The 10,574-nt window shown below is 40.7% G+C and overlaps 1 protein-coding gene across 20 annotated transcripts in view; it reads left to right on the top strand.

Moving 5' to 3' along the window:
- Positions 1-211: 211 nt before the first annotated feature.
- The window catches only part of LOC108755870 (bromodomain adjacent to zinc finger domain protein 2B-like), a 162,561-nt gene continuing 152,198 nt past the window's right edge, over positions 212-10,574 (top strand). For 18 of the 20 annotated variants that reach the window (XM_018499239.1, XM_018499236.1, XM_018499245.1 and 15 more), the window contains exon 1: positions 213-527. The gene's annotated coding sequence lies outside the window, so the exon portion shown is untranslated. Of the gene's footprint in view, positions 528-10,574 lie in introns of all 20 variants that reach the window. The other 2 variants (XM_018499228.1, XM_018499232.1) reach the window with 1 other exon arrangement.

Genomic DNA, 10,574 nt, shown 5'->3' with positions numbered 1-10,574 from the left:
GAGCCTGTACGATCGGTGCGCGTTTTCAGCGTACGTGACAACGTAACGGGGATATCCCAGAGCCAGTAAGCGGAGTGACGCGGACGGGAATGGAACCGTGTTGACGGAATAGCGGTGTTCGGGAATAGGTGAAGAGAATAAAAAAGAAAGAGAAAGATAGAGACACTCGCCGTTCGCGAGCGATCGGACGACGCGACACACAACGCGACGCAACACCACGCAACGACGCGGCGCGGCGCGGCGCGACGCTACGCGAAGCGACGCGACGCGACGCGACGCGATCCGACTCGACCCGACGTTCCCATTTCGGTTTTCGTCGGCCGGCACGGCACGGCGTGTGGAAATCCCACGGAGTGAGAGAGCGGCCGACGGTGATGCCCGACGACGAACTCTCGTGAAAACGCGGAAGGTGACACGGCGCGTTTGTGCGTTCCAGAAGTAAACGGCCCCGACGACCTCGCGGGAGTCCAAGGAGAGTGGGAAGGAGAATCCGGAACGTTGTGCGCTGCTACAGAAAGTTCTCTCCTGTGAGTTTTTGTACAAAGTGTAATTCTTCTTGTTCTTTTTTTTTTCCTTTCTTCATCTCTCTTTCGCTCACCTTGACGATTTACGGTCGTCTCGCGCCATCCCGCGAATTCGTCGAAACGTTACGAAGATAGTGCTCCGAGTTATTTCGGTTGAGGTACGTGCCGGTCGCGAAGAGCGACGCGATATTTGCACGACGCAGCGAGATATCGGTGAGCGTTTTTTTTGTTCTTTCGTAATAGCGATAACTACCACCGCGGTCCTTTTTACAATCGAAAACTTCGTCGCGATATTTGCGTATCGTCGTCACGCGGTTTCTCAACCGCATACTTTACGCATACCAAACGAAGTGAAACAGAATTATAATTCGGTTAATTTGAGGATCTCTATCGCGGACTTCTTGATTCGTCGAATCAAAATCTCGGAGCAACTGGCGGAATAACGTCAGTTTATGAATCAGCTTGTAGAGCAAATTCGAAAAGTTGTTTTAAAATTAACGTTACGTTAACGATTTCAAATAGACGGTAATTTACATTCTATTTAAATTTATCTTACAATCTCAAAAAATGTGATGATTCGCTATGTTGATGGAAGTGACACAGCTTAAAATTAGCAACTTTTCGGAAAATAAAGTATTTTTTTCGGAAACTCTAAATGGAGCAGCATTTTTTAATTTGAACAGCAATTGATAGAATTTTAATGAGTACACTAAATTTGAAAAATAAAAAATTGTTTCAATAGTACTAACGTAACATTGATTTATGGAACATAAATATTTGCTGAATACAAAAATATAATAATTAAATCGAATCAATACATTCTTGTACTAAAATAAAATAAAAAAAATGTTTGCATTTAGTAAATATTCAACTATTGAAACAAATATTTATTAAAATTTCGTACATGTCTCTCTCTCTCTCTCTCTCTCGGTACTCATTAAAATTCTTTCAAGAAGAGATGAATCACGGGAAGCAAAATGAAAGATCGGCGTGCAAGCAAGTAAGCGGTATTCGCGATCGTGACTACGTTCCGATAAATGCAGCATCATTTATCTAGTAGAATATTGAAGCGTTAAAGAAAAATAAGGGTAGCGAATGCATAACTTTCGCAGTCACTTTTTCCTGTGAAACAAATGATTATTTGTCACCCATGTGCATTATGCTATATGATGACGTCAAGGAAAGGACGAACGAATGAACGAATGCACGCACTGCAAGTGAAATATGTATGTTTGCATTTCCATCGTAGCGCATGCATTCGGTCGTTCCATTACGCATTCATACGGTAGTGCACGTGAACGAAAAGTACTCGTAGAAAAAGAGAAACAGGACATTATTTTCGTTTCTCCCTCGTCTCTTTCGCGCGTTCCAGACACTTTAGATGTTGTTTAACTCCAATCTGTCGGTTCATTTGTTTTTTTCTAAATTATTCTATATCACACACACACACACACACACACACACACACACACACACACACACACACACGTACGCAGGCCGAAGAGTCTGAAATAAATTAAGTCGTTAGTAAGTGCTATTAGTCGAGGCATTTTTTGTGTCAAGCCATGTGACAAAAATAATATGTTTGGATAATTTCTGTACAATTTCCTATTTTAACATTTACTGCCAAGTATCACGTAAATACCTTGCAGACCGGCTAGTTCGAGTAGGTACGTCGATTTATTATCGCTATTTCGCAGCTTTCGGTAAAATTGCAACCTGATAAAAATGCGGAGGTGAGAATTAAATTGGCCACGGTTAACGCTAAGCGACATTTAATGGGAGGGATTCTAAATATTCCCAGGCGCAGTGCGAGGCAAAAGTCATCAAATGATATCGAGTAATTTCGTTAATGCCGGTAATGCAATGGCGTAACGGATCGTTTCGCGCGTCCTTCGAGGAGGCTCGTCCTCGAGGGAACGGCGCGCGTGGAAGCGAGGTGAGTAATTAGACGCGTCGCGCGAGAAAAACGCGGCTTCGTTGGCGATCCCGCGGCTCGGTTCCCCGCTGGAAATCTTTCCGGCTGCTTTTCTCTTTTCGTGCGCGGGCAAGGATCGCGGTAGAAATCTCGTGGAAGAAGCCGTGCGAGAAGCAATCAACGTGGACGCGTAATCCATCGTCGATCGTATATCGGCTCTGATTAACGCTTTTCCGCACTTACGTAACCCGCGAAGCGTTACGTGCAGCAAAGTGTGTTACGGAAGCCCGGCATTACCGAATTATTATGCATCCGCCGTTGTAACACGGATCTGAAATAGTCTGAAGGGCAAGGAGGTTGATTCTTGTATTACACATATACATACTTGTATATAGTACGTCACTGCGGTACTGCAGATTTATTCTAGGACAAAGTGACTCTTTTTCTTATTAGATCGAACCTTGCGTCGTTTTCACTGTACTGCAATAATTCAATTCAAGTTGACGGTCTTTTTCTTTTTTTTTTTTTTATTTTTAGAACACAAGGCTTTAACCTTCGGCATTGACATTCGGCGGTTGTAAATTGTTTCAAATGTTTAAAGGTATCGTTTATGTTTGTAAGATTCTGTGAGAGATTGCGAGAATTCTGGTAGATAAATGAAGTAAAGTACAATCTGTGACTTCTATAGATAGAAAGGTGACAAAGAACTCGTCAAAGTTTTGACAAGATATTTGAATTTTTGTAATCTCCAGAACAGTAAAAGATTTCCTCTGTTCCTCGCCGAAGATCCCTTTTGTTGGCGGAAGAGTAAAAATTCGCATTAGACTATCGGAGAGTTTAAGTTTCATTAGTTTTCCTGGAAATATTTATTTCTGAAATGTCGAGCGATAAAAAGACAATACGCCGTCAGGCGTACAATTCTTGTTCGTCGTTCTCACTAAGCCGGCAAAATCGAGAGCCGTCATCGGTAACGGATCTGCCTCGGTTTCGCGAGCGGCTTCCTTGCGGCGTTTTACCGTTAACGACCTAAATCGGGCGGCAAGTAGCGAGAGATGCGCGCCGTTTCGCGAGCTGCGAGGGCACTTCTTGCGACAGTCGAGAAGTTGTGATCGGGTCTCTCTCTCTCTCTCTCTCTCTCTCTCTCTCTCTCTCTCTCTTTCTCGTTTTTCCCCGGTGGAACGTTCAACGCAAGAATCTCGACGCGCTCGTAAGGGAAATTCAGGGAACGCTTCGAGAACGATCGACTCGCTTAGTAACGACTACTTCATCCTCGCAGCTTTCTTCTTATGATATTTCATTCTTAGCGCTCACTTGATTGACAGTGAAATAAGTTTATATTTCGGATAATGCGAGTGAGTATCGAAATAAACAAGTTGGAAGAATGAACTTTGCACGTTTGTTAAAAGTAAAAACGTGTGTTTGTAACGTTTATCAACGTGTTTCTAATATTGATAAATTACATGAGTTCCGTCAGGAAATAGGTCAAACAGCACATTGACAGTGACTTCACTTTCATTTGTGTGTGTTTGTGTGTGTGTGTGTGTGTAAATAATTAAAGTAATTAAAATTGTATACGTGTACATTAATTAAATAAAAAAAATTAAATTAAATTAAACGACGTAATAAATGTATGAATAATTTGTAGCGATAAAACCGTTTTGTGTATTCACACGTACACACACGGATTTTATGTACCCGAAACAAATAGAGAAGAACTTTGTCGCCGGAAATTCCGCAAGTTTGCGATTCGCATAAAGCTCTGTAACGTGATGCCGTTCGCTATTGCTGTATCGGGTGAGCAACGTCTACGTTCTTATTACATGATCTATGTAGATTATGCATAATCCATAAACCGTGCGTGAACCGTACACACTTCTGTTTAGCTATGGATCTAGCTTAACACGGGAGAAGCGCACTGCTGCGGTTTGATCGATGAGTACACACGGTATATCGTCGATTACCTTGCCCGTCCGATCGATGTTTGTCTCGGTCGCGAATCGTAATCGGTATCGTGAGTCGCTCCAGCCTGAGAGACTCGCCTTGTGTGTTCTCGCTCTTTTCTTCTTTTTTTCTTTTTTCATAGGCCTCACAATGACGCGGCGATATCGAATTAACCTTGCAACTATGATAGCGAGTCGTTAAGTAGAATGGGAGCTAGTATGTTTCAAACTTGTTGTTAGTAAAAGTAAAGAAATGAAAAGTCGTATTTTATACGAGAAGATTTCCATTGACGACGAAACGCGTTTCGATTCGCGAAAAAAGGTGATGCTTTCATTCCTCAAATATTCAGCAAACGTGGACGATTCGTATAGACACTTGTCTGGAATATTTGTCAAGTCTTGGTAAAGAGAATATCTAAATGGTGCGTATCAAAAATAGTCAAGAAAAACGAGAGAGAGAGAGAGAGAGAGAGAGAGAGAGAGAGAGAAGAGAGAAGACATCCAATCTTCACGTCTTTCCAACGTAAGACGATTGGTTGAACAGTAAGAGATAGAGACTGGCCATCTTTGCGTTCTGTCTCTTTCATTTGTGTCGATCAATTTTACACACGGATGGCGCAGTCCGTGTGTTCTATACGTCTTTAGTCTTTAGGTTATTAAATTCGATCTCCTTTTTGTTTTTGTCGGCCCCGGGAAGGTCGCGTCTTGTCGTGTCGGAGGAATATACGGAGCCACGCACACAGACCGCACGTTATCGGTGATAGGTGCGCCTTGGTGGTGATTAAGCGGTCGATAACGTGACAGAAGGCCGCGCGCGACTGTAATCTCCCATTCAGTTGAAGTTTTCGTTGGAAATTGCGTTCACGTTGTAATCAACGCACAGCGACGGCTTGCTTTACAGCTCCACGACGCGCGCTGCGATAGCAACAGAAAAATTCACTGAACATCTCGTCGTTCGATGATGGACGATTCCGGTGCGTTGTCGATTTTCTGTCCTGAATTCTGGAAGGTACGTGGTTGGAAAACACGTCGCGTCTCATATCTCAATCGTGAAGTCGTTCGCACAAATAAATGCACAACGACACGATTATTAATCACTTGCTCAACAGCTGACTGATAATGCAATTGCTTCAGATACGCGGAATATAAATGTTATCATTCAATCATACTGATATTATCCGGTTTGTAAGAAATCAATTATAACTTTGTATCAATTTCTTTATGTTATTAAAAGTATAATACTTTAATCTATTTAATATATATATATATATATATTGTCCAAGATTAAATAATTGTTTTTACAATAATGGAGCGTCAAGCCCCGAGTAAACACGAAAGAGCTTGTTGAAACGAAAATTTACGTGGACCGTAGTAGATTCGCAGGCCATGAACGGCCGTTTAAAACGCGTTGCTTAGCAGGCGGCCCATTTCACGCAGCAGTCGATCGTCTCACGAAATCGAAACGTGACTAATCGCCAAAGGCGAGGAACGCCATGGTGGACGCAGCTGATATTTATCGGCTATGAAAAGTGGCGACGTGTAATGTACGTTGGCCTTCGTGATCGACGACAAAGAGATCTCCCTATATCCGAATCTACAAGCATTGCACTCGATTGTCGTATGTGACGCGATTTAATAATGCACGTGAATTCGTTATCGAATGTTGACTTTCTTATAGCGCGTCAATTGACAGTTTGAAATTAATTAATTATTGTCTCCTATTGTCAGCTATTTAAATGTAAACGTGAGAAAATGATATCTATCTTCACTTGCGGAAATAATCTTTATTCATTTACACATTTTTCTCTATTTATACGATCGTCGAAAATTTAATTCACAGGAACTATACGATTCCTCTTGGTCAACGAATTCGAAAAATATGTGGAAATATGAGATGTTTTGAGGGAAAAATTCCACTTGCAAATATTGCTATTTGTAATTATGAAATCGTCTCTGTAATCGTCTGATAATGTCTAATTATTTATATAATTATAAATACAATTTAAAACACACGTTCGATAATATATACGCACGTATAAGAATCGATATCGACTGTTGCATTCGATTAGTTCAATATATCTACCGAATCTCGTGACTGGCGTAATCTGTACTCCGCAATTAGCATACATGAATAAAGAAACCATGAATCGTCAAGTCTACTAGCTAGCACATTATGAATGAAGACGTATTTATGACTCGATTCATTTTACAATATATGTTAACTTTTGTCATCGGAACGGTAGATATCACTTTTGTGTGTGAATAAGGCTTTTAAAATAATTTTATTCATTGTTACAAACTGTAATTATATACTATATTTATAATGTTCATGAATCCACTATAAGTAAGCGATAGAAGACTCCCCCTCCGTAATCGCGATAAGATATTAGAGCTGTGTTTTTGAAAAACGGAAACTTAATATCTCGCACCGGTTTACATATTTTGTCAAAATTAAGAAGAAATTAAGAAATTATTTTCCATGGAGGGGGGAATCACAAGAGATTGAAGGCTGTAACAAAGAATTCCTCGAGCGTTTCTTAACTTAGGTATCCGGCAGTCTTTCATTACGCTCTATAAATCCGACGAGATTACGACGAGCGTCATACGCGTTTCTTTGACGATCCCCTTTCTCCTTACCAAATAATTGTCAAATAACATGCATGCTGAGAATACGTTAAAGAAATTGGACATAACGTTTCGATTGTGGTTTACAATTCGCTCGTTAGAGAAGATTGGCGTTTCGGATAGAGGAGATTTGTACGGCTTCGATGAAACCCTCATCTTCCATAAGTGTGTGTCAGTACAACATATTCGGACGGAGAGTTTTGAGGAATAGCCGTGTTCTAACTTTATTATTTAACCACTAGAAAAGTTCCTCGTATTAATTTCGAAATGCATGAACGTGCACAAAGGGATTATACGGGGAGGGGGGAGGGGGGGGGAGGAGGAGAAGCGTTGTAAAACTTATCGCTCTTATCATATGATACTTTAATATGATACTCCAACGCGAAAATGTTGTCTCTACTTCCACGTAAAAACGGCACGTAATCGTAATACGAGTTGTTTACTAGCGTTCACAAATAAATGAAATAACTGTACAATTATCGCCAGTGTAAACGCTAACGTTGTACGCGCATTTCTCTTTCTCCCTTTCTCGTCTTCATTAAATTGATCGAAGTTACAAAGGGCAGGACGAGGAGGCCGCCGTCGCCGCTCCGTAGTTACGCCTTCGGATGATTTTTAGTCCCTTATTACCGGGAGAGAACCCCCCAGCTCGGTCACGCAATGACGTTCGTATCGTGGGAGCCTCGGATTCGTTCGCGCGAGAAGACGACTCGGCGAGCAAAAGGTATCGCGTCGTGGAAGGACAAAGAACCGTGTCGCCGCGATGACCTGCGACGCGCGCGTTTCGACGACGGGAATCGATCCGGAAAAAAAAAACGTTGCCGCACGCGTCGTCGTCGTCGTCGTCGTCGTCGCCGCTACGTGCTCGCTCGATCTTTCCTGAGCGTTTGCTTTCCCCGCGCGTTCCCATCTCTCGCGCAGCCTTCGCTGTTTCAGAGGAGAGAAAGGGGAGTGAGAGCGAGAAGAAGGGCTCTCTCTTTCTCTTTCTCTTCGATCGCTCTCCCTCGCTCGCTCGCTCGCTCACCTCCCAAGCTTTGCCGCTTGTCGGTTCTCGAGGGAGCGACAACGGGGCGAGTTCCCGAAATAATCGTGCGTATCGATCTCCGCGCGACCCGTACAGGGTGAATTTATTCTCGTGCACGGGGTGAACGGAGGAGTGAGAGGAAGGAGGGAAGGGGACGAGCGTGCTTCGTTACTTAATCGCCCCGTGTTCGAAATGGGGGCCGTTCCGTTCGCAACGACCATCAGCCATGTCGTCGGGGCTGTCGCCACGTGTTTTTCCAAACTTAAGCGGCAACAGAATGCAACGCGAGCAAGCGAGAATAATAAAAGAAATTGTCGATTTTCCGGATTTTTGACGGTGCTATATGAACTAAAAAGAAGAGGAAAAAAAAAAAATTCGAGCAATTATATCAACTACAAAAATGTAGAGACTTTCCAATAAGAGTCTGGATACGAGAAAGTTACTTTTCATTGGTCCGCTATCTTTTAACAATTTTTAAGTATAAAGAGAGGGAAATAGATTAGAAAAGAACAGAAAGAGAAAGGGACATTCAATGTGTGTCCTCTCTCGTAGATTTTTATTAAAAAGGAAGGTTTCTATAAAAAAAAAAAAGTAATGAAAAATATTTGGAAACGAGAAACCCAACATATAGAAATATTATAAATTTAGCAAAAAGTAATTGGTATCGCGATACTTTATTTTGAACAGTGAGTTTTTTTCACGCAGGAAAAGCACTTACACGATTTCCGAGACAGAATTGCCGCAATACTTCAAGCATAGCATTGCGAGTTGTATCGCATGAATGTCTCAACCCGAGTGACACATGAAAATCTCGAGTTGTGACCATTTCCGCGTGGCTGTCGTAGTTGCGAGCGTGCGGAATTTTCCTGCGTCAGCTGCAGCGAAATTAACAGTGTAAGATTACCTCAGCGTGTCTTATCGAACGAATATTCGAGTTGCTGTGCGTAACATTTCCATATAACTTTGGCACTCAAAGCCGATTGTAACTTTATAAATGCAAATATCCTTTTTACTATGTAAATGTAAAATAATATGTTATTAGGTGTCTAACATTATATAGCATTACGGTGTGTTAGTCACTAATTTGTCAATGCTTAATAATTGGTAGTTTCTATCGAGTTATTTACTGAATGAAATTAAGAATAGTAATTGAGAAAATAGAGTTACGAAAATATCTAATTATTTTTATTCCAAAAGATATATAAAAATCAGGGGAAATGAAAGCATTAATATATAACTGCATAAAACGTGAAAATAATTTCTGCAATTTTTCTACCGAGAGACAGAGAGAGAGAGAGAGAGAGAGAGAGAGAGAGAGAGAGAGAGAGAGACGTGTCGAAAATCACAGAAATGAATATTCGAGGGACTTTGTGATTCGTTTGGCGACTTGGAGAAACTGCTCTTGCTTTCAGCGCAGGTTTTTACCGGTCTCTCGCTCCGTCAAATTCAGCTTCCTTTTTTTTTTTCGGAGTTCATTGTTTCGCGCGCGCGCGTTTTGTCTGCGACGTCACGTCGTATTGTATTCATTGAGAGAGAGAGAGAGAAAAGAAGAGAAGGTAAAATAAGAGAAGGTAAAAGAAGAGAAGGTCGCTTCGTGGTTTAACTGAAATATATTCAATCGTACATCTCACAAATGTCGTTACGCTATGCTAATCTTTTATTAGCAACTCGCACAAATCCCTATTTCATTAAATATGTAGTCATTTTATAGAACGATATTTTCTCTTTTTTTTGTGTGTTTTTTTTTTTTTGCCAAATGAGATTCGAATGGCAGACGGATTTTAGCTTAATAAAATCAGATTTAATTTTACATGATGAGATGAAAACTAAACAGAGGGGAATGGAGTAAATTTTCGTAAATTTGTGAAAAAGAATGTAATTTGTAATTTTATGCACGCATTAATAATTATAATAAATGACAAATACTATTTGAGATTTTATATATATATATATATATATATATATATAATTGGAATGAACTTCACGCAAGTGCATTCGAATCACTCTAATCATTCTGCAGGTAATGTTAACCTGCGAAGCGGCCATATCACGTATGGCGTTCATAAAGTCAAGGCTGCGTAAGCAGGTTTCCGAATATACAAACAGTGGTCAACCAAGCGTGAAATTATCTCTTTCTTTCTCTCTCTCTCTCTCTCTCTCTCTCTCTCTCTCTCTCTCTCTCTCTCGAATGGAATATGCAGAAGATAATTCTAAGATCGACTCGTTCCGCTACTGTTTTATAACTGCTCGTGAAACCTCAGTATTATTTTTTATCGGTATGTTTGTCGAGGCGTTTTATAACTCGTCTGCATCCTTTTTTTTTTCTTTCTTATTTTGTATAATTATCTTATAATATGAAAGTTTAATGCAATATAAATATGATTATTGATGCGGAATTTGTCAACGACGAAGTTACAAAAATTATTGGAAATAAAATAAATCGAAATACGTTCGGAAATTACATTATTACGACTTATATTGACATAAATTCCAATTATTCATACATTACTATAGAAAATCGTAGATTTAATCATCGGTCTCGA

The sequence above is a fragment of the Trachymyrmex septentrionalis genome, unplaced genomic scaffold, assembly GCF_001594115.1.
Source record: "Trachymyrmex septentrionalis isolate Tsep2-gDNA-1 unplaced genomic scaffold, Tsep1.0 scaffold9, whole genome shotgun sequence".
Classification (NCBI taxonomy): Eukaryota; Metazoa; Arthropoda; class Insecta; order Hymenoptera; family Formicidae; genus Trachymyrmex; species Trachymyrmex septentrionalis.
This window is presented reverse-complemented; position numbering and strand designations above follow the sequence as displayed.